The 22308-nt window shown below is 40.4% G+C and overlaps 2 pseudogenes; one reads left to right on the top strand and one right to left on the bottom strand.

Annotated features, from left to right (window-relative positions):
• Positions 1-3311: 3311 nt before the first annotated feature.
• On the bottom strand, positions 3312-10999 carry LOC147001613 (general transcription factor 3C polypeptide 3 pseudogene; annotated as a pseudogene).
• A 10103-nt stretch (positions 11000-21102) lies between these two features.
• Positions 21103-22051, top strand: LOC147001612 (transcription initiation factor IIA subunit 1 pseudogene; annotated as a pseudogene).
• The last annotated feature ends 257 nt before the right edge of the window (positions 22052-22308 follow it).

The following is a 22308-nucleotide window of genomic DNA, read 5'->3' as shown; positions in this document are numbered from 1 at the left end:
ACTGCAGGGATCCCTCTCTCCTCACCTCTCACAGTATTGAGGTCACAGTCGTACACACACACAGACACACAAACACACAGAGCCCCCCCCTCCAGACACACATACATACACACACACACACACACACACACACACACTTGGATTTTTTTTTTTTCTAAAAGCATGGATCCTGGAACTTTGAACTCAGGTCTGCAAGCTTTTGAAGCCATCACTCATACCCACTGATCTTTCTCTCTTCAGGGTCTCAGTACATAGCTTATGCTAGCCTCAAACTTGTAGTCTTCCTTCCTCAGCCTCCCAAGTGCTTGAAACTCTGTGCTCTCTCTCAGACTCCAAGATCCTGTTGGTTTGTCCTCTCAGGGCAGCTTTGTCGCCCAGACCTCAGGCCCTTCAGCCACTGCATATTCACTCTCTTTGTTCCTGCTGCCTTGTTTGCCTTTAGCCTCCCAGAAATTCAACCATTTGGCCATTTCTTGACATCCAGCCACTAAATGCCTTTGCAGAAAATACACAACAAAAACTCTTTATTGAGGTCTAAAAGGATGGCTCAGCAGGTAAAGGCATTTTACCTGAGTTCAACTCCTGAAACTCACATAAATGTGAAAGGAAAAGAAGCAACTCCACAAAGTTGTCCTCTGACCTCTACACACAAGACGTGGCATGCACACGTGCAGGTACACACACACACACACACACACACACACACACACACACTGATAATAAAGAAAAAACAGTTGAAATTAGGGCTTGTCCACATCTTATTCTAAGAGAAAAGAGGCTGGCAAGGGATTTGTCTGCTTTGTCAACACAGACCTATGAGCCCATGAGTATTTTCTGCCTGCTTTCAGCAGCCAAGACTCTCCCTGTCTTCCCATACAGGCGGCTAATTCCTATTCTGACAGTGTAGACTGAGATCCTTTCCTTCCTCTACGGCCTGCTTGGGAACGGATCTGTTCCTCTTCTACTGTTGCAGCTGTTTATCTCAGTTACCTCTCGTTCACAAGTGGGATGACTTATTCTCACCTCACCTTAATCAAACCACTCCTAGCCAGGTGTGCCGATGCATGTCTGTAAGCCCAGTGTGCAGGAGGCAGAGGCCACACTGCTCCAGATAGCAATATCCCAGCTAGCCAGGGCTGTCTGGTGAGGAATACTCCTCACTGGCTGAGCAATCCTGGTTTTGTGGGAATCAATATGTTTAGAGATTTTTTTTGGTGGGGGGGACATAGTTAAAAAACAAACAGAAATAACCTAAAGTCATTTGGGGTTTGATTCATACAAACAAAATGCTCTAGATGCAGTACAAATAGGGAATTAATCTGTACACAGTGGCCTGGAGATGTGCAAAGATAAAATGTTTTACAAAAGTTACCTGTTGAATACATATATTTATTAAAAACTTAAGAGGGAAATATGACAAAAAATATTGTATGAAAATTTAAAAATAAATTTATGAGAGTATAATTAAATATACATACAACATTAAATGTTAAAGGATTGCTAGTAGGCAGATCTCTTGTGCCCCCAAACTTAGGTATATATCGGGTGTATTTAAAAAAAAATTGTTGTTAAACTTAATTTCTCCAGTCTTCTTTCTGCCAACTTGTACAGACTAGTTCTGGATCAAATCAGAGTAAAGGTAAGAGACACCGTTTTCCTTGATACCTTCAGTGTTCTCTTCTTCACTCTTTCTGTAAGGGAATGACTGGTTTCCATGGAGGCTTGCACAGCTGTCAAGAAAGAGGCATTGAGATTCATTCATTTATTCTTATATTTAATCAACAATTTTTTAGTCCAGCTACTGTTCTAATCCTAGACATATGGTAGTGAAGAAAACACTAAAATCACAAAAGCAAAGACAAGAAAACCATGGCTCTCTGAATGCAGAGAATCAAGACATGATGATAGTATCAGGTAAGTGTTTCAGAAACATGGGGAGGGACAAGGAGGGTGAGCACAAGGAAAGCCTAGGGTACTTGTAAAAGATGGCCAGGAAGACTTACTCTGATGCTTAAGCAGAGAGTTGAAGGAGAGAGGGAGAGAGAGGACAAATGGAAGAAGAGAGGTTCCAGTGAGTGGAAGAAGTGGAAGTGTTTAAAAGTATAGATTCGGGAATTGCATGCATACTCATGTGTATCCTATAAGTTTGTGTAAGTATGTGAGAATGTATAAGTGAAAATGTATATGGGTGTGCCTATGTAAGTGTGTTTTCTTTGAGTGTGTGTACAGGTGTCTTGTGAATATCCTGAATTCATAGCGCATCTGAGTGTGTGTGAGGGGTTGTATGTGTGAGAGTGTATGTGTGTGTCTGTTGGAAGTGTGTTAATAATAGTGGGGGGGGGTGTTGGTGTGTGTGAGTGTGAGAATGGTGGCATGTGACTGGGTGTTTTGGACTGAGTGCAAGTGTGTGTCAGCATGTGAGTGACAGTGAGCATGTTGAAGTGTCAGTGTGTGCTGCTGTGTGTGTGTATTCATGAGAGCATATTGATATGTGTTAGTGAGTTTGGGTGTGTGTATGTGTGTGTATGCATGTGATAGTGTGTGTGTATGAGTGAGTGTGCTTGTGTGTGTGGAAGATAGGCTTCTGCAGACCTTCACCTTTCACGTAGCTCAGTCCAGGACAGCTAAAAGCCCTGGTGTCAGGATCAGTTAGTTATGAGCTTAGTCACGCCTACATCCTTCTGCTTCTGACTAGAGTCAGAAGTCCCATCTCCAGGACCTTTCCCAGTCTCCTATAGTGGAAAAACACATTCTCCCACCGGTACCCTTCCCACCAAGTCACAAACTTGCTGGGAACTTCAACTCTTAAGCCTCTGATTTTTTTTCTCCCAAAGATTTTCCTCTTCTTTAATCCCAATGCTTTTTGAATCTCCAAATTCAAGAATGGATTTTTTTCTTTACAGTGAGAAATTGTTTTCTTGATGCTTTCTCTAAAAACATATCTGTCACTTAATAAAATACATTGGAAAAGAGAAGACATGACTGTCAAAGAATCTCTAGGGATGAAAACCACATCAACGAATATTTTTACCTTAACTTCCCAATACAAGATTGAAAAGACTCACTACCTGGGAACAGTAGGCATCACTTGTGTCCGGCATTACTGCCAACTATTCCCTGGCTTTCCTAATATGTAGACCCTGTCAATAGATGCCAAGTAACCATAAAAGCCATAAAAATAAGCAATAAAATTATATAGTAATAAGACATTGTTAGTTGGTACAGTTTCTTTTCCTGTTTCTCTTATTCTTGTGCACCTGCCCAGCTGGACATTTTAAAGAGACACTTGTAGGTTCTCTTTCCTTTCTTCCCTACTCCCTCCTTCTCTTCTTCTGGAGGTAACTACAACCTTTATTTTCTTCTGAGGTAGCTTCTTCTAATGTTTCCTTTTCTAGGATAATTTCAGAAAAAAATCTGTAATTAGCAACAAAGTTTTGCTATACTGCCTGTTGGAAATATATAATTCAGCTGCCGTGTTAATGTCTTCCATGGAGACTAAGCCTTGGTGCTTTGAGAAATTTTCTTCAATTATGTTTATAGTTGAAGTACTATCATTGGCTTCATATCATGGCTTTACACTCATGACTATATCTGTAACCAACTGCATAAAATGTTCTCCATCAGATGGAGGCAAAGATTTATAATATGCTTATAACCATCGATGGTCATTTTATGATCATCCATCTGCTCATAAATGTTTGACCCCTTCCACAGGTAACTGATGTTAGTAGGCTCATATTTAAGAGCGTTTGTATAGAAAAAAATAGCCTGCTTAATATCATCTTGTTTCAGAGACATTTATGCCAACCTAATCCATTCTTCTGTGTCACTGGAATTTAAGTGTGCAGCAATCAACTAATACTACAATGATGTCTCTATGCCACTTTGGTCCTCATACTCCATGGAAGCAAGTATAGAGAATGGCTCAGAAGCCAAAGGAGTTTGTTTTATGATTTGCATGCATATCAATATTGCCTCTTTTTGTTCTCCTGCAGCAAAGCGACTATTGGCTTCACCCTTGAGACCTTTCAGGACACTGGGGAGTTCATCTTAGAGAAGCCTCTTCTCTTTCATCATTTTTGTTTGTTTGTTTTAGGGTTGAGAATCATTTCTGACACAAATATGTCACCTGCAGTGGTTTGCTCAGGTGTTTCCTCATCACATTCCTTGTCCTCCTCTTCTTCCTCTTCTCCTTCCTCTTCTACCTCTTCTTCTTCTTCTACCACTTCCTCTTCCTCTTCCCCTTCCCCTCCCCCTCCCCCTTCCCCTCCCCCTCCCCCTTCCCCTCTCCCTCCTCCTCCTCCTCCTCCTCCTCCTTCTTCTTCTTCTTCTGTCTTTCCAAGCATGGAAACAAAGATTTTGTGAACTGACTTACTTCTCTGATGTTTCTCCTTTATTGGCATCTTTGTCCTGGAAGTTAGCGGAGTCACTTCCTGTTGGTATGGGACTTTAGAATCATTACTTTTTCTTTGAGTAACGATTTTCCTTTTTCCCCAAGAATTTTCTTTTCTTGGATATTTCTCTCCTCTCATTGCCTTTTGAACTCTTCAAAGGAGATTTTCCTTTCCAGGTAGTCTGAAAAGTTCTAACTGAACTCCAACATGTCTGCTGAGCCGAAGCAGGGATGAAGCAGCAACATCTTCTCCCACTTCTTCCAACTCACCACCAGGAATACTCCCTGTATGGGATGTACCTTTAAAGGATGATGTAAAATCCATGAGCCCACCTACCTGGTTTGGAGCATGGGAGGCTTCTGACTTTCTTAGCACATTCTTCTCTTCCCTCCAAGGACACCACCCACCTCATTACATAGATTCACACTTTTAAAAAATTTTTTTCAATTTTTTTTAAGAATCTCATACTATATTTACATCATTTCTCCCTCCCTCTACCCATTCCATCTCAAATTCATTGCATTTATGTAGATATAAGTAATATGTCTCCCTATGGCCTATTCAGACATCCATAGTGTTACTTACCCCTCCTTCTTCCCTCTCTCTTTGCCCTTCCATCCCCATTCCCACTTAAATAACACCCCTCATTTTCCCATGTTCCCCTTCATAGCACCTGTGTCCTACTATCTCCATTCTAGAGATGCTTCCCCTCTTCCCTCCTATAATTCCTTGTTACATTTTTGGGTTATGTGGTTCTTCTGCATTATATACTATTTCTAAGAAGCCAGAGCCAGAGTCCACAAATAAGAGAGATGTGGTATTTATCTGAATCTGGGTGACCTTGTATAACATTTTCTAGTTCTATCGTTCACCTGAAAATGTCATGATTTTATTTTCCTTTACAGTTGAATAGAATTTCATTGTGCATGTGTGTGTAGCATGCTTTCATAATCTAGTAATCAGCTGAAAGACATTTTGGTTGTTTCCATTTTCTAGCTATTGTGACTAGAGCATCAATAATCATGGCTGAGCAAGTGTGGATGGGCTAGGAAGTTGAGTCCTTTGGGCATCTGCCAAGGAGTGTTATAGCTGGATCATACTATAGATCTATTAGTTTTAGCAGATTCTTCATAGTGGCTGCGCTGTGTACTTGCATATGAAGAGTGGAAAATTCCTGGCAACCTGTTAAGGTCATAAACACTTGAGTCATAGGCATCTGGTCCCCAGGCCTCAGCCACTCCCGGAACATACCTTACCTTTCCTGGAACAATCATAATGTTCCAACGACCTCTGTAGAATGTCTCAACGCCCCAGAAGCATTGCCTAAGGTAGCACATGATCTATGATCTAATTGTTGAAAAAATTTATGATTTCCCCTCCCTTCCCCTGGTTTGTGGGTTTTTTCTTTAAAAGCTCTGTAAAACTTCAGGCCGGGGTCGAAACTCCTCTACTCCTGCCTGGAGCATGAGTCTCGACCCCAGCATGCTGGCCTGAGCTCTCGTCCTGTCTCGTTCTGTCTCGTTTTCAATAAAATTCCTCGTGTGATCACAAGAACCGGTCTCAGTGTCCTACTGGGTGCGCGGCGGTCCCGAGACTTGAGTGAGGGTCTCCCTACGGGGGTCTTTCACATCTATCAATGAACACACTAAAACCTATTGGACTATATACTTCAGTTGAATAAACTATGTAATGAATTGTATATCAGGAAACTGAAGACAGTGTCCAGCTGCTTACTCCCTTCTTATTCTGGTCTGAATGCCAGCCATGACCTGATAGTTGTTGGCTGCACACCTGCTGCAGTCAGGCTGAAGGACTTTGACTAACCTGCTTGAAAAACAATGGGAGACAGTGAAAAGCAACAGTACAAAAGCTTCTTTGGGGAAGTCCAGGTACTCCATTCATTTGCAAATTAGTAACTATCACACTCAGACTTTGAGCTCCCAGTGTGGGGGAGGTGGCTTTGAGAATCACAGAAAGGCTGTAACTTTTCTGGGAGGCTGTGCTCCAAATTAACTTTTTGGCTAAAGAGGATTTTTTGCCATAATCAAGGTCAGAGTCATACTTACTGGGAGATTCAGGATCTGTGTCCAATTGACAAACTAATCTTTCAGGCAGCCATCGAGCTCCATCTTCTTTTTGTGAAAAAACACAGACCAAGCCCCATCCCCAGATTAGGACCGGGTCTGGACCCTTCTATTCATTAGTTAATGGGTCCCGCCACTTCACCATGGCATAAGAACTAGAAGTAACTGGATGTCAGTGGTGATCCGCTGCAGACAGACCTTTTAACATCAGTTTGCAAAAAAATTTAGAACAAATAAAGCAAAAGCAAGATGTGCCTTTGGTAACCTTGGGGGATATAATTACCCCTGTTTTGTTTTTAAAAGCCATTTTTTTTAAAGTGCGATGAGCACGTTCAACTATTCCTTGTCTCATGGGGTTATAAGGAATTCCAGTTTTATGTTTGATACCAAATTCCTTACAAAATGAAGTAAAATTTTTGCTAGAATAGGATGGCCCGTTATCTGTCTTAATGAGTTTGGGCAATCCCATAGCATTAAAGGCTTGGAGGCAATGATCAATTACATTTCTAGAGGCCTCTCCAGTATGCAGAGAAGCAAAAAAAAAAAAAAAATCCTGAACAAGTGTCAATACAAACATTTATATATTTTAATTTTCCAAATTCTGCATAATGAGTTACATCCATTTGCCAAATATGATTAGGCATAAGACCTCATGGATTAACTTAACTCCTAAATGTGACACTGGAGATAATATAATACATTTAGGACATTGTTTTACAATCATTCTTACCTGCTCCTTAGTGATCTGATGTTGGAGCCCTAAGATATGATGAAATTTTTCATGATCAGGTTTGGCCAAAGCAACAGGATCTGAAATTAAGGTTTCTCCTATTAGAGCTCTGTCGATGCAATCATTGCCTTCAGCTAAAGGTCCAGGAAGACCAGAATGAGATAGTGTGTGGCCAATATAGAACAGATGTTTTAAACTATCAGTAAAAATATTAAAAGCCTCGTGTACAGACTAAAAGACATTCAGTACTGCTGTTAATTCTGCTAATTGACCTGAGAGGCCAGGAGTCTTTATGATTACCTGTTGATTATTTATAAGATATCCAGCTCACCATTTAGAGGAGCCATCAGTAAACACCAGAACAACATTGTGTAAGGGTTGTAAAGAGGTCATATTAGGAAATATCACCTCATGTTCATTTAAAAATTTTATCAACCTATCTTGAGGGTAGTGGCTGTCTATAGTTCCTTTAAACCCTATTTGAGCAAGCAACCAATCTGTACTGTGCTGTTTCAGCCAAGTGTCTTGACCTACGCTGTAAGGCTGAACAATAATATCTGGCTCTTTTGCCAAAATAAGTTAGTGCCTGCTTCCTTCCAAGGATAATCATCTGAGCTACTGCTTCATAATATGGCAAGATATTATGTTTAGGAGAAATCCTCAAGTGTATCCACATGAGAGGAGACTTTTGCCATAACAATCCTGTAGACATATGAATCATATTAAAAATTAACAGATATAAAGGCAAAGAGTAATCTATATAAGTGACAATTTTTTCTTCAATAGCTTTTTCTGCTAGTTGCAAGGCCAGCAATCCTTCTGAGGTGAAAGTTCTAGGGGAGGTAGGATCAGAACTCCCTTTAAGAATATCAAATAAAGGTTTCAATTCCCCTGTAGTAAGCTTTAAATAGGGGTGAAGCCAATTAATATCACCTAACAATTTTTGAAAATCATTTAAAGTCCTTAAGTTGTCTCTGCGAATAACTATCTTCTGGGGAAAAACAGCATGATTAGTAAGTCTAAAACCCAAATAATTATAAGGATCCTGAGTTTGTATCTTTTCAGGAGCTATCTGTAATCCTTTATCAGCTAAAGCTTTTTGTAAACCTCTATAACACAAAAGCAAATCCTGGGGGTCTTTTCCAGGCAACTCAGGACAAATTCTTAACTGTCCAAAAACAGTCTTCTTAAAGGAACAGCATTTTTTCTTATGAGTTGTATATGCATAAAAAATTGCAAATTTGAGAATTTATAGTATCTGAAGGATGAACAATTTTAAGCAATTGTAAGCTCTGAGATACATATTGATAAATATGCAAATTAAAGCTTGATAATTCAACATTATAAAACACCATCTACAGCACAAAATTGCTGTTTGGAACAAGGAAACAGACAGTTTGCCAAGTTCTTAAGAAACGATTTTTGTTACAGGTTTTCTAAAATATACAAATTTATCCTACAATTCTTTATTAGCACCACAGCAGCCTTAATAGGATGTTAAAACTGTGCTTTGAGGTGAAAAAGGATGATTTTACAACAATGTTTTCTCTTGCCAAAGAATTGCTGTGGGCACATAACTAAAATAAGCAGGTAATATTTAGTTACCATTGATTAATTGATAACAATTGATCACAGAAGTTTCCTCTGCTTTCTGTAAAGCCCTTTTGTTTCTCACCAGTTAATTTGAATCTCACTTGATAGCACCTAACAAAGGTTTAAGTAGCTTTAAGGCCTCAAGGTTAGGTCTTAGCCAATTAACATCTCCTGGAAGCTTTTGAAAATAAAATTTTAGAAAAGATCAATTTTTCCTTCTTATATTTTCTATACCACAATTTTATAGTATAACTAAAACCCTAAGTATTAAAAAGATATTGCCTCTGAATATTTTCTGGAGCAACAGCTACTCCACAGAACTTAAAAGCTCCTTGTGGGAGAGCAAGGATTTGAAGTAAACTTCCCTTTAGAAGCATTAGTTAATAAAATACTTTCCACTTAGGAAACAATATACACTGAAAGATTAAAACTCTTAGCTTCTTGTATTGAAGCAGAGAAAAAAAGAATTTTTCTTACATGAGGTAAAGCTATATTAGCCATACCCAGGGGCAAAATTTTCCAGTGATTACCAGTTCACTAGAAGCAAAACTCTTTTTTTTTTTTTTTTTTTTTTTTTAAGATTTATTTATTATATGTAAGTACACTGTAGCTGTCTTCAGACACTCCAGAAGAGGGCGCCAGATCTTGTTACGGATGGTTGTGAGCCACCATGTGGTTGCTGGGATTTGAACTCTGGACCTTCGGAAGAGCAGTCGGGTGCTCTTACCCACTGAGCCATCTCACCAGCCCCGAAGCAAAACTCTTTACAATTATCAGAATTCAAAGGAAAAAACAAACTTTTAAACCTATAATAACTTTACATGAAGTAGGCAAGCCAGATTGTAATGTCTTTATAAGTTCTACAGTCTGATTGACCCTTTATAAACTTTGAATTTGAACTTTATTTGGAACAACATCTGGATAGATCTGTAACAGTGTTCTTTTAGCTAAAAGGAATATTCCCTGAAGGCAAGGAGAGGCAAGTTTCAAGAGCTTCCTTAGGCACCGTTTGCAAGACAAAAAGAAAGTCACACAAGCCCCACAGAGGCTGCTCTGAGCTTTGTTCCTCTTGCCTTGAGGACAGATTTTAGAATTTTTAAGTTTCTTTTGCAATATTAGACTAAAACTACAACTTTGGGAAAGCAAAACCCAATTTCAAAACAATTTATCACCTTAGAATAAATGTTAGAGGCATTTTACCATGTTACCAAGTTTGGCTGCTAATTTATACCATGGCAGTGCAAATTTTAATGCTTCACTAAAGAGACATTGCTTTAAATCTTATCTTTAATTCTACTTTCTAGGATAAGAATCACATTAAATATTATCTCAACTAGAAGTATCTTTAGAGGCCCAGCCTCTTGGCCACGTGTTTGAAACACTCCAAACCTGAGTTACCAATTTAAAGCTAAGTTCCTAGTAACCAGTGTTACACCTATTTGATCAAACTCAATAACTTATAAGCTAATACTCTTGTGATGAAGACACGCAGAGCATATTACAACTCTAAGACCATTAAAAAACCAAATGAGGCAGCCACACGAGTCTTATAAATTTAGACCAATCAAAGAATTTTAATTTTTCTAGCTATAATTATAAGATAAAAAAAAAGTACTTTGTCATTTGCCAAACACACTAATCACGACTGCAGAGAATTTTCTAGGAAGGAACCAACTATCAGCTTTTTTGCCTTAAAACTAAGATGCTGCAGACTCCCTTTCTTTGAAAGCAGCTTTTCCAGCAGTGGCTCCCCTGCTGTGCCTGATCCTTGGCTAAAGTGTGTGGCAACTCTCAGGCTTTGCTGAACCAGCAGATAGTCTTAACCATTTTTATTTTCCAACATGAAACATAGAATATTCAGTCATTCATACAACGAGTCAAAACACACATGAATTGACATGTAAACAGACCGGTGCACCAGACATTAGACAACACAAAGAGGGCAGAGAACTTCTGCTGTAGAGCCAGAGAGAATAGAGCTGGGTGTCCCCCGATATCTCTCTGTCTCTGGAAGAGTTTCAAAATCCATTTTCCTCTATATATTTTACTCCATCATTTTAAGCCCTATTCCTCTAGCCTGATGTTCTTGACTGCAGACAACCGCCTGTTTCATTATTTTAAACCCTATTCCTCTCACCTGAAACAGCTTTTAAAAGCTGCAGACAACTGCCTGATTCACAGTTTCTAGTCCCACACATATTTCGCTGTCAAATCCTAAGTGGAAAATGTGCCGGGTTAGCACTGTTCCAAACTTAGCCCGTATCCTTCCGCACCTCCAGCAATACTTTTAAAAAATGAAGTTTAAAGCCAGCGCTAGCATAAATACCTGTTTCTCACCATGCCCGATATGATCCTCTGATTCTGTCCTTCACTTGGAATTCCGTACAAGACAGCGATTCCCTCAGTGTTTTCCCACCTTTCCCAAGGTCCCTGGCTCGGATGCCAATTTGTTGTATACTGGCTCTCGGCCTACTTGAACCCGGTACACCTGGGAGGAAGGCTGGGGCTGAAAGAGACTTAGACGGTGAGAGATTAATGGAGATCAAGACCCGCCAGTTTACTAAGAGAGTGTGCTTATAAGGGGGAAAGCCCATCCCCTGCCAGTCTATTCTTGGTGTCTGGATCCTGCAGGTGACATGCAGGATAGGCTGTTCCTCTGGAATATCTCAGGGGCCTCTCAGCAGGTAGCAGTGTCTTGAAGAGGGCAGTGGCAGGTGACAGAACAAAAGAGCCATCTAGGTCGGAAGGCTCCACTGTTACCTCTTTCCAGCCTAGCAAGGCTGGCTATGACCATCTGCCACCTAAGCGGAGCCACCTGCTGTGCTGCTTCTCATCACTCTCCTTTGATGTGCCACTACCTGCTACCTGCCTGAGGCCGAACCAGTTCTCCAAGATTTTCCAGAGTTAGCACCGAACTGTGATCTTCACAAGTTCCTACTAAAAGGCTGATCTGACAACTTCAAAGGAACTTTGCGTGACTGGTAATGGGCCTCCCCTCTTCTTTATAAAGCATGTTTGCCGACATTAAAGTTGAGTCTTGATCAGAATACAGTGTTGACTCCATTTCTCTCTTTACCCACCTCGATTCCTCTTTTCTTTCAGTTCCAAGATGCATCCCAGGCTGGAACCCAGACATGAGAGCCACAGGCCGGCCCCAACACTCCACCCTAGGTGGCAGCAAAGTCAAAGTCTGGATCAGCCTTCTTCAGGGCTGAGAGAGGCTACAGCAGCTGACTACGGAAGATTTACATGTGGTACAGATAGAAAACCTGTTCAGCCAGCTGCCTGGAGATGTGAAATTTCTTTTCAACATGAATTTTTACATTTTTTAACAGGCTCAGCAAGACTTTGACCAGGCTTTTCAATTATACTTCATGTCTGATGTGGAATTAAAGGAGCTACACCCCCCACCAGCTTTGTCTAAGGAGATAGCCAAAAAGGAAGAGCTTGGGCAAAGGTGGGACTGAAGAAGTAACAAAATTCTAGGCCTTTAGGTCGAGGCTTGGGAATGTAACCTTTGTGACTCATTGCTCCAAGGTATGCTAATCATACCTTGATAGCGACATTCCTTCCTCCACCTACCTGCTTCCTGAGTTCAAAGAGTGTTCATTCAAAGAAAGTCACCCTGACCAACGCCGGAAACTGCCATGCAAATGTGCTATTGTTAGGGGCTATTAGAAACTGAGAGTTAACCAAAACAATTACCAGGTATTCTCTGTGACTCTTGTGACTTTACACTTCCTTGTGACTCTTAACTGGTATCTTTGGTATTTTTCCAACAACGCCCTCCCCACTTCCTTGAGTTGTTGTTTTCTTCCTTTAAATACCCCCTTATACAGCTACTCGGGGCACCATGGTCCTCTACCCCTGTGTGGTGTATGACCATGGGCCCGAGAACGCTCTCGAATAAAAATCCTCTTGCAGTTGCAGCAAGACCGTTTCTTGTGTGATTTGGGGTGTCGCCTCTCCTGAGTCAGAACGTGGGGGAGTCCTCACGTTGTGGGTCTTTCAGGACATTCCCAATATATTCCAGCTGTTTCATAATTTCCCTCTATTTGTGGCAGAGTCCAACAAACAATAATGAAGACACTCAGTGCAATTGAAGACTGCACAAAGGCCAATTACTAAAGACCCCTCTTTTCTCTCTCCCTTTTTTCTCCCCTTTTCTCTCTTGTTCTTTCTTCCTTTCTCTCTCTCTTTCTTCCTTCCTTTTTCTTCCTTCCTTCTGAAAGGAAATAAAACTTGAGACCTCTGATTCATGTAATGTATGTCAAATAGCCCAAAGAGTTGTTTGTGAGCTTTGAAACCTGGGGCTGAGAACATAGCAGAACGGACCAGGACATGCCCGGGCAGGCCCATCGCCTCCCTATCTCCCACCCCTCTGACCTAAGTTAAATGTTAACAGGCTGCTGATGTTTAAATGGACCAATCATGTGAAACCGCGCCAATTCCTCCCCCAGCCCCACTCCTTTTCTATAAAAACCCCTAGCTTCCAAGCCTCGTGGTCGATTCCACTGTCTCCTGTGTGAGATACGTTTTGACCCAGAGCTCCGCCATTAAAATACCTCATGTTGTTACATCAAGGTGTTGTGTTCTATTTGTGATTCTTGGGTGCACGCCGAATCGGGAGTTGAATGGGGGTTTCCCCACTAGGTTCTTTCACTTCCTTCCTTCCTTTCTTTCCTTTTGCTTTTTTTGTGGTGTATGCTGGTGTCTACATGTTCACATATGTGCTGGTGAACATGTTGTATGTGGCCCTATATGTATGTACATGTATATGCATGTAGAAGCCAGAGATCAACTTTAAGTATTATTCCTTAGAAGCAGACTATCTTGTTTTGAGATAGGGTCTCTTACTAAGACCTGAAGCTCACTGGTTTGGTTAGACTGCCTGACCAACAAATCTCAGGGATCATCCTCTTTGTGCCTCTCCGTCACTGGTATTACAAGTATGCCATTATGTGCAGCTTCTTAGGGGGTGCTGGGAACGCATGTGTTTATGCTTGAATGTTAGGCATTTACTGATTAAAGTATCTCTCAAGTCCCCTTTTCTTTCTCCCACTACCTTTGCCAATTTTTTGTTTGTTTGTTTCAAGACAGGATGTTTCTGAATCCATGGCTGTCCTGGACCTTGCTTTGTTGACCAGGCTGGAGTCAAACTTAGAGATCTGCCCAAGTCTGCTGTGATTAAAAATGTTTGTCACCACACCCATTTCCACTTCCCAAGTACTTATATTAAAAGTACATGCTACACCACACTTGGCTTTTTTCAGGAGTTCTAGGAATCAAATTTTGATCCTCATGCTTGTGTAATAAGCACAATACTAAATTAACCATCTCCCCTGCCCTGTATAGAGAAGTTCCAGGAATGTTTATGTGTGAATATTGTATTCCCTACAGAGTTAGACCAGAGAGGTATGACTTCAGAGATGTTCCCTGAGCAAAATGGAGAAATGTGTGAGGAATTTGGCAAGAATTTATCTGGATGTTTAAAATTTCATAAGAGATACCCAAAAAATGTCACAATTACCTATCTTAAGGTAAATAATTATTGTTTTATCATGTCTTTCATGTGTGTGCATTGCTGTGTTCATGTACGTGGGTACCTGTGTACACATAAGCCTGTGCATACAAAGATCAGAGGACAGCCTTAGGTGTTAATTTTCAGGTGATATTTACTGTTTTGTTTGTTTGAGACGTGGCTTTTTGTTGTTGTTTTGTTTTGTTTTTTGTTTGTTTTCTTTTTTTGGTTTTTCGAGACAGGGTTTCTCTGTATAGCCCTGGCTGTCTGGGAACTCACTTTGTAGACCAGGCTGGTCTCAAACTCAGAAATCCACCTGCCTCTGCCTCCCAAGTGCTGGGATTAAAGGCATGCGCCGCCACCACCACCTAGAGAGACATGGTTTTTTAACTAGCCTGGAACTCACCAAGTATTCTTAGTTGGCTAGCCAGTGAGCTGCAAGTCTTATCTTCTCCAGTGTGGGAATTATAAGCACTACCATGTCTGGCTTTTAAAAACTGAGTTCTGAAGATTGGACTCAGGTCTTTATGCTTGCCTAGCAAGCATGTTAGCAATTGAGCTAGCTCCTGGCCCCGTTTTGCACCCTTGATTCTATCTAAGAGTTCCTTATAAGGTTCCTTATAAGGGTTTACAAATAATTACTCATCCAATATATGTAACTGATTCTTTAATTTTCCTCAATTCCATTACCGTGGATTTTTTTTTGTATGTATATGACAATCAAACTAGGTTAGCTTCCTTTTACTAGTAAGAAAAAGAAAATCCACTGATGAAGGAAAACTTCTCATTGAATTGGAAGGTAATGTTTAGATAATGACATAATTTTGGGAAACTATAGTCCAGTTAGGTTAATTACTTCATTAGTATTTAAATAGGGAAAGTGGCTCTTTTTAAGAAGTCCCAGAAATTTTTTGTGGGGGGAGAGGGTAGGAGCAAGCTCTAGCTAACAGTGATCTTCCCATGGCTTTCCAGCCTTTAGCCCCTTCCTCATTGCTGTCTTTCCTTTAACTTCCTCCAAGCCCCAGAGACAGACTGTAAATTTCTAGCCTCCTCCTTTAAGTCATTAGCTACACTTTCAAGTATTCCTTCCAGGGGCTTTATAAAACTTTTATGCTATTAAAAACCAGGGGCTAACACTGAGATGTTACAAGGAAAAAAATCACGACCATGCAAGCTTTACAGTCTTCTCAGGAGAAGGAGAATGAAAGTGGCTCAGACCAGAAACAGAAAGACTTTTAGGGCAAATGAGAAAGTGATGTGAAAAAAACCAGAATTTTGCAGTATTTTTGTGATCATGGGAAAGGTTTATGTTACGGGGTTATGGTCAGAAATGTTACGGGCTTAAAGTCAGAGAGTTACATACCATGAAACATTATATGGTTAGTCAATTCTCAGAACAATGGAAACAATTTACAATGTGTAGTTCAAAAGATTATTGGGGAAGAACAAAAATAAATAAAATTGACCTCTAGCTAAGGACACAGTCAAAAATCCAAAATTGTTTAACTAAAAAGAAAAATGCTATCCCTTAAGAAAAACAAGAGTAGTTTTTTATTTCTGTGCCCCTTGGAAAGGAACACTTAAGAGTATGGCTAATGACTTGAAGGAGAAAGCTAGAAGATACACTAAGAACAATGTGAATTAATGTGTTGATAAATTATCCCACAATATTAGCAGGAGACAATTCAGTTTCACTGTCTTGAACTGTGATGGTTATAATTTTTATTGTGACCTTGATTGAATTTAGAATCACTATGAACACATATATGGACACACATGTGGGAATATAGTGTTTCTAATAATAATAATGTTTAAGAGAATGGGGAAAACCAACCCTGAATGTAGGCAGCACCATCCTTGCGGGCTAGGAGTTTAGACTGAAAGGAAGACAGAGAGCTAACAGTACCATTTACCTCTGCTTCCTGGCTGAGAACTCTGTAATTAACTGCCACATATGCTCTGGCCAATATGCCTTCTCTACTATCATGAGTTAAACCCTCAATTGTAAGCCAAAGTAAATCCTTCCCTTAAGGTGTTTTGCTAGGTAACTGGCAAAATTGAGAAAAGTAACTAACGTAAGGACTCAATGGGAAAAATCTCTAACTAAAGGGCTGACTTAGCTGTTCTGGAACTCACTCTGTACACCAGGCTGGCTTCAAACTCAGAGATCCACCTGCTTCTGCCTCCCAAGTGCTGGAATCAAAGGTTTAAGCCACCATTGCCTGGACTGCCCTTTATGTTTTTCATAGAGGAATTTATTGGAACGCATTTTTGAAAAAAATTCTGTAAAGGTTGCATCAAATTGTATTTAAAGTTTAGTGCCATTAAAATGCTTTAAAAAGTATATTATATGCACTTGGGAATTTAAGAGAGTAACTAAGCCAGGAACAATAGCACACATCTGTGAGTGTGGCATTCAGAGGCTGAGACAGGACTGTGAGTTTGAAGTCACCATGGATATATAGTGAGACCTTTTCTCAAAACCAAACCAAAGAAAACAAAAGGAGAGAGAGAGAGAGAGAGAGAGAATACAATGCCACTTAATTGGTTCTTGCCAAATTCACACATAAAACCATAAACTGGAAATTTTCTTGGAGAATTACAAAATTTGGCATTCCACATTAATGTCTATAAAGTAAACAACAGTATTCATCAAACATTTCACCAGTTCACTTTTGTGTTCTGGTTACTATTGAAGATAGGAATCCCTTATGTGAGTGGAGGTCATAGGACAAGTTATGTCAGTGTGTTGTTTCCTTCTATTATGTGGATCCCAGAGACCTAACTTAGATTGTCAGACTTGGAAGCAAGCACCCTTTCCCCACTGATCCATTTTGTTGGCTAATATTCCTCTTCAGGCAGTTTCAAAGATTCATGAAGGAGATTCTTCCAAGCAAGATGAAATTATGGTATTTCCTCTAACTTCACAGTCCAGAACCTCCTGCAGAAGGTGCTGAGAGCTCGAATACCATTTACTACATGGTAGCTAAAGTTCTGCAGCATTTTAAGGGACATTTTAAAACCTGGTAAGAGAGTAGCTGATTAGGAAAGCTTTGTTGAGAGGGTAGGTAGCTCATAAAAATAAATAGAAATACAAGAATTGGGGAGGAGTTATCAAATTTGCCAATGTTAAAGGTCTGTGTAAAATGTTACTAGAAGATGACACACATAAACCTTTAATCCTAGCACTTAGGAGGTAGAAGGTAAGAGATCTGTATGAGTTCAAGGATAGCTTGGCCTGTGTAGCCATTTCCAAGTCAGCCAGAACTATATAAGTAAGACCCAAAGGAATGTGATGACTCGGGATCTCTTAGATTATCAGTGGGATATAAATTGGTTTTGCCTTTTATTTATTTTTTCCTCTTTTTTGAGAGACTTTTGTTGCATAATCAAGCTGACTGACCTCCAGGTGTGATCTACCACATCCAGCCTGGCTTTGCCTAATGGAAAGCTATTTAATTATGTATCCAGAGTCATACAATTTCTTTTCACATTATTCTACTTCTGGAATCAACGTAAAAATCAATATAAATTTGAAGAAAAGTCCTCCCTTTAAGATTTATATTTGGAAAATTGCTTAAAACTAAAATATTGAGGCCAGTGTCTAAAAATAAGAGCATGTTTAAGCAGATATTGACCAAATCCACTCAATACACTTGACGAAACTTAAAATTACTTTCAGAATTGGAACAAGGACCTGCCATCTATTGTGGCCAGGTCTTTATTATGAACTTCCTTTTTATTTTTTGAAGTATTCCTCCCATGATTTTTGGGTAAAGGAGACCAAGACACAGTAGAAAACTAAATGATCTAAAATCCGTTGTCAGGAGAAAGAGAAGTGGAACTCATTGCTCCACATACAGAGAGACTGTTATGGCATTTGGTCCAAACAAACAAGACACAAAAATCTTGATAGTATGACTAAGCTTAAATAATTATCAAATTTCAATTCTAAATTATCATTCATAAAGGACATTTTTAGTAAGTCACTATCAATGTATAATTAAGGTCAATAACATTAGACAAACAGCCTCGAACATTTTTGCTAACAAGTTTTTCATAATTAATTAATTAATTTTAATTATATTTTGTGTGTGTGTGTGTGTGTGTGTGTGTGTGTGTGTGTAGATCAGAGGAAATTTTGTAGGAACCAATTCTCTCCTTCTATCAAGCAAGTCAATGAGTGAGTCAGTGAGAGATCAAACTCAGGCCTTCTGCATTCTGGATGCTCTTTTTGTCAGTCAGTCAACATCTTTTAGGCTATGAACTAAATAAATATCTATTAGGTTATGACCCATAAACTAGGTACTGGGGAGTAGAAAATGAAGAATTCAACAAGAACATGTTCTGGAATAGCTTTTTCCAGCAGAAGAAACACACACACACACCAGTAACTCAGAGCCAGAATTACTGATTCCACACAAGTGGACTCTGGGAATTTGGGGAAAAGCTTGTCTTGCTTACATACATTTCCTTCTTTCCTTATCCTCCCCCCTCTCTAATATATATATATATACATATATATACGTATATATATATATATATATATATATATATATATTCATGTAATCAAAGGAAGGAGGTGGCAAACAAGACTGCCATAAACAAGGTGACAAGAGAAGAGGTACTAGGATGTTGAGTTCTACTAACTATCTCCTATAACAGGAATCCCCAACCTATGAGAATTTGGAGTCTTTCTTTAGTTACAAGCACCTAAGGCCACTTCAACTGAAAAAAAAAAAAAAAAAAAAAAGCAAACAAAAAGGGAGGTTACTGTGCAAGGATGACTAGAATGATCCTTCATGGGCAGAGTGGGGGCCAAGTGGACATGGAGGCAGGAGCTAGGAACACAGGTTCAATGTGCTGCCTCTAATTAGGAACCGAAACCAGCAGATCTGAGTAGTAAGTATGGTGAATGGAATTCAACAAGAATGACAAGAATTGAAGATCAAAAAGCAGAGTCTGAAAAAAGGCAAGGGGAATTTTGAACACCAAGCTATGGAGTTTGAGTTTTCCTCCATAGGCACCAGTAAGGCTTCAGGTTTTTGAGAAAAAGAAGGAACACATGGGTATTAACTACATATTTAGAGCCACATCACCAAAATGTTTACAGTTACCCTGCCTCAGCCTCCCAAGTGCTGGGACTGTAGGTTTGGGCCACCACTCCCAACTCTGTAAGTCTATTTTTGAGGTAATACCTTTGAAGTGAGCAGATCCTTTCATTTATTCCTTTTGCAGTGCTGGGGTATTAAACCCAGGCCTCATCCATGCTAGGTGAGCATCCAACCACAGAATGTCATCCCAACCTTAATTCTTTTTTCCCCACTCAATCTTTAATCAAGTAGGGACAAATCCACACTTTGAGGAAAAAAAAAATCTGCATTTTGAAGGGCAAAGGGGACAGACTTTAAAAAAAAATTGTCCCTCCCCCACAAAGGATTTTCCAAACTTGTGGCTTGACTAAAATGTTCAGAATGTATGATTTTAAAGGCAGGTCTATTTATACAAAGAAACTGCTGGCATTCTTTTCTAGTGAGGAACTATGGCAGAAAGACCCATTCCTCTAAGTCTCAAACATGGTCCAAGAAAGCAGGTTCTGATTGTAGCAATTGACTAGTCAATCTAGAGTTTCCCTGAAAAAACCCCTGCCCTGTTGGCTTTTTATTTCCATTTCCTTCCCTGAGAAAAGGGCAATGTGTGGTCCAAGCTGGAGAGCTCACAGGCTTATGTCTTCCCCCTAACTGCCCGGCATCCCCCTCCTCCTGCTCCATTGAATTGACACTTGATGAGCAGAAGTCCAATGTGGTGCTGATCAGTATCAGTCATGCACAAGAGACCACTGCACTTTGATGTGGATTTTGTAGGGTGGGGGAGGGGTAAAGAACTAGTTTTGTCAACAGGTACTGATCACAGGCAGTTGCTATTATTAGGACTCAAATTTTGCTTTCTTTGAAACTGGTAGTGTGTCTTCCTTGTCTTCATCCTCATCGTCATCTTCTTCATCATCAGGATAATCTACCAGACCCACAGTCCTCCCTTTGTGGTAACAGCTGCCATCTGAGATGTACTTTCAGGGACAGATCCAGGAGAGCCTGGAGAGCCTGGGGACCCAGGTGATCCTGGAGAACCAGGCCCAGCCTTAATTCTTATCTTTTTAAGTTACAGGTCTTAATTTTAAAAGTAACATAATCACGATCTCTACACCTTTAAAAGACAAAATTTCGTGATGATCCCGCCATCTTAACAAGACTACTATCATCTATCTTATTTTCTAGTTCACATTTTCCAATTGATTCCTTAGGTTGGATTCTAAGAAATAGAATTACTGCCCTCCGCCCTGTCTCTCGGCAGCATCGAGGGTGGCAGCGGCTTGCACAGCTTGTTGGCTCTCTATATAAAGGGGAGAAGCAGGCGGACCAGAAGGCTGGAGCTGCAGCTGGTGGCTGGCAGCAGTGGTGGCACAGGGAGCGGTGACTGGTGTTGTTTTCCCTCCTAGGCGCCAAGTGGGGTGCGGGTGATGCCCCCAATTCCCCTAAGGAGTCATGGCTAATTTTTTTCTCATTTTCTTTCTTTAGGCTATTCTCTAGGTTTTTAGCTGCGGGAAGAGTGCCCCCTCCTCCTGGTCTCCCACCTCTTACTCCTTCTGGATCAGTTTTGTTGAGACATTTTTGCCCCACTCTTGCGGGTGACTTGGGTCACCCTCCGGGTCTCAGTTTTTTCTTTTTTTCAAATTTTTTTCTCTTTATATCTCGTTCCCTCTTGTTTGTGTTGTGTGTGGAAATGGTGAACTCAGCAAACACAAACACCATGACTAAATTGTATGGATCTGTGATAGAAGATGTTATTAATGACGTACAAGACATTTTTCTGGATGATGGAGTGGATGAACAGGTCCTGATGGAACTGAAAACTTTGTGGGAGAATAAACGAATGCAGTCAAGAGCAGTAGATGGATTTCATTCAGAAGAACAGCAGCTTTTGTTGCAAGTTCAGCATCACCATCACCAGCAGCAGCATCATTAGCAGCAGCAGCAGCAGCACCACCACCACCACCACCACCAGCAGCAGCAGCAGCAGCAAGTACAACCTCAGCAAAGGTTACCTCAGTAAGCACAGACCCACCAGGTTCTTATTCCTGCATCATAGCAAGCAAGCTACAGCACTACCAGTTATTGTTCCTGATTCTAATGAATGCATCAAGTGTTCTGAGTGCTATTGCTACAGCTGCTACCTTGGCACTCCCTGCAGACGTGACTCCTGTCAACAGATACTAACAAATTCAGGCCAGCTGCTTCAGGTGATCAGAGCAGCCAATGGTGCTCAGTTATCTTTCAGCCTCAGCAGTCAGTTGTTCTATAACAACAAGTTATACCAGAAATGCAACCTGGTACAAGCACCTGTTATCCAGCAGGTCCTAGCTCCACTTTCTGGAAGGATGTCATCACAGACAGGTGTCATCATCCAGCCATAGAAAATCTTATTTACAGGAAATAAGACTCAGGTCATTCCTATAACAGTGGCAGTACCCACAATGGCACAAGCACAGATGCCTGCAGCTGGACAGCAGCAGCCACAGGCCCAGCCTGCTCAACAGCAAGCTCCATTGGTACTGCAAGTTGATGGAACAGGGGACACATCTTCTGAGGAAGATGAAGAAGACTATGATGATGAGGAGGAGGAAGATAAAGAGAAAGATGGAGCTGAAGGTGGAAGAAGTAAATTTCTATAAAAGCTTTGAAAAGAAAAGGCACTCATCATTCACTGTTGTATTTGGTGCTCAGCACACAAATTATATGCTTTTTTCCCCAGAGACAGAGAGTGGTGGATGCTTGAGCTTAATTAGTTTTTTTCTTATACTGTCCAGTACCCAAACCTAGGGAGGGGTGTTGTACACTTGGAAGTGTGAGTCTTCCTAAGTCAGTTAATATTTTTATCACAGTCCACTGTAGGCATACTCAGGACCTAGATAATCCCTCATAGATATGT

Source organism: Mus caroli, unplaced genomic scaffold, assembly GCF_978045245.1.
Source record: "Mus caroli unplaced genomic scaffold, Mus_caroli_1 scaffold_13, whole genome shotgun sequence".
NCBI classification, from domain to species: Eukaryota; Metazoa; Chordata; class Mammalia; order Rodentia; family Muridae; genus Mus; species Mus caroli.
This window is presented reverse-complemented; position numbering and strand designations above follow the sequence as displayed.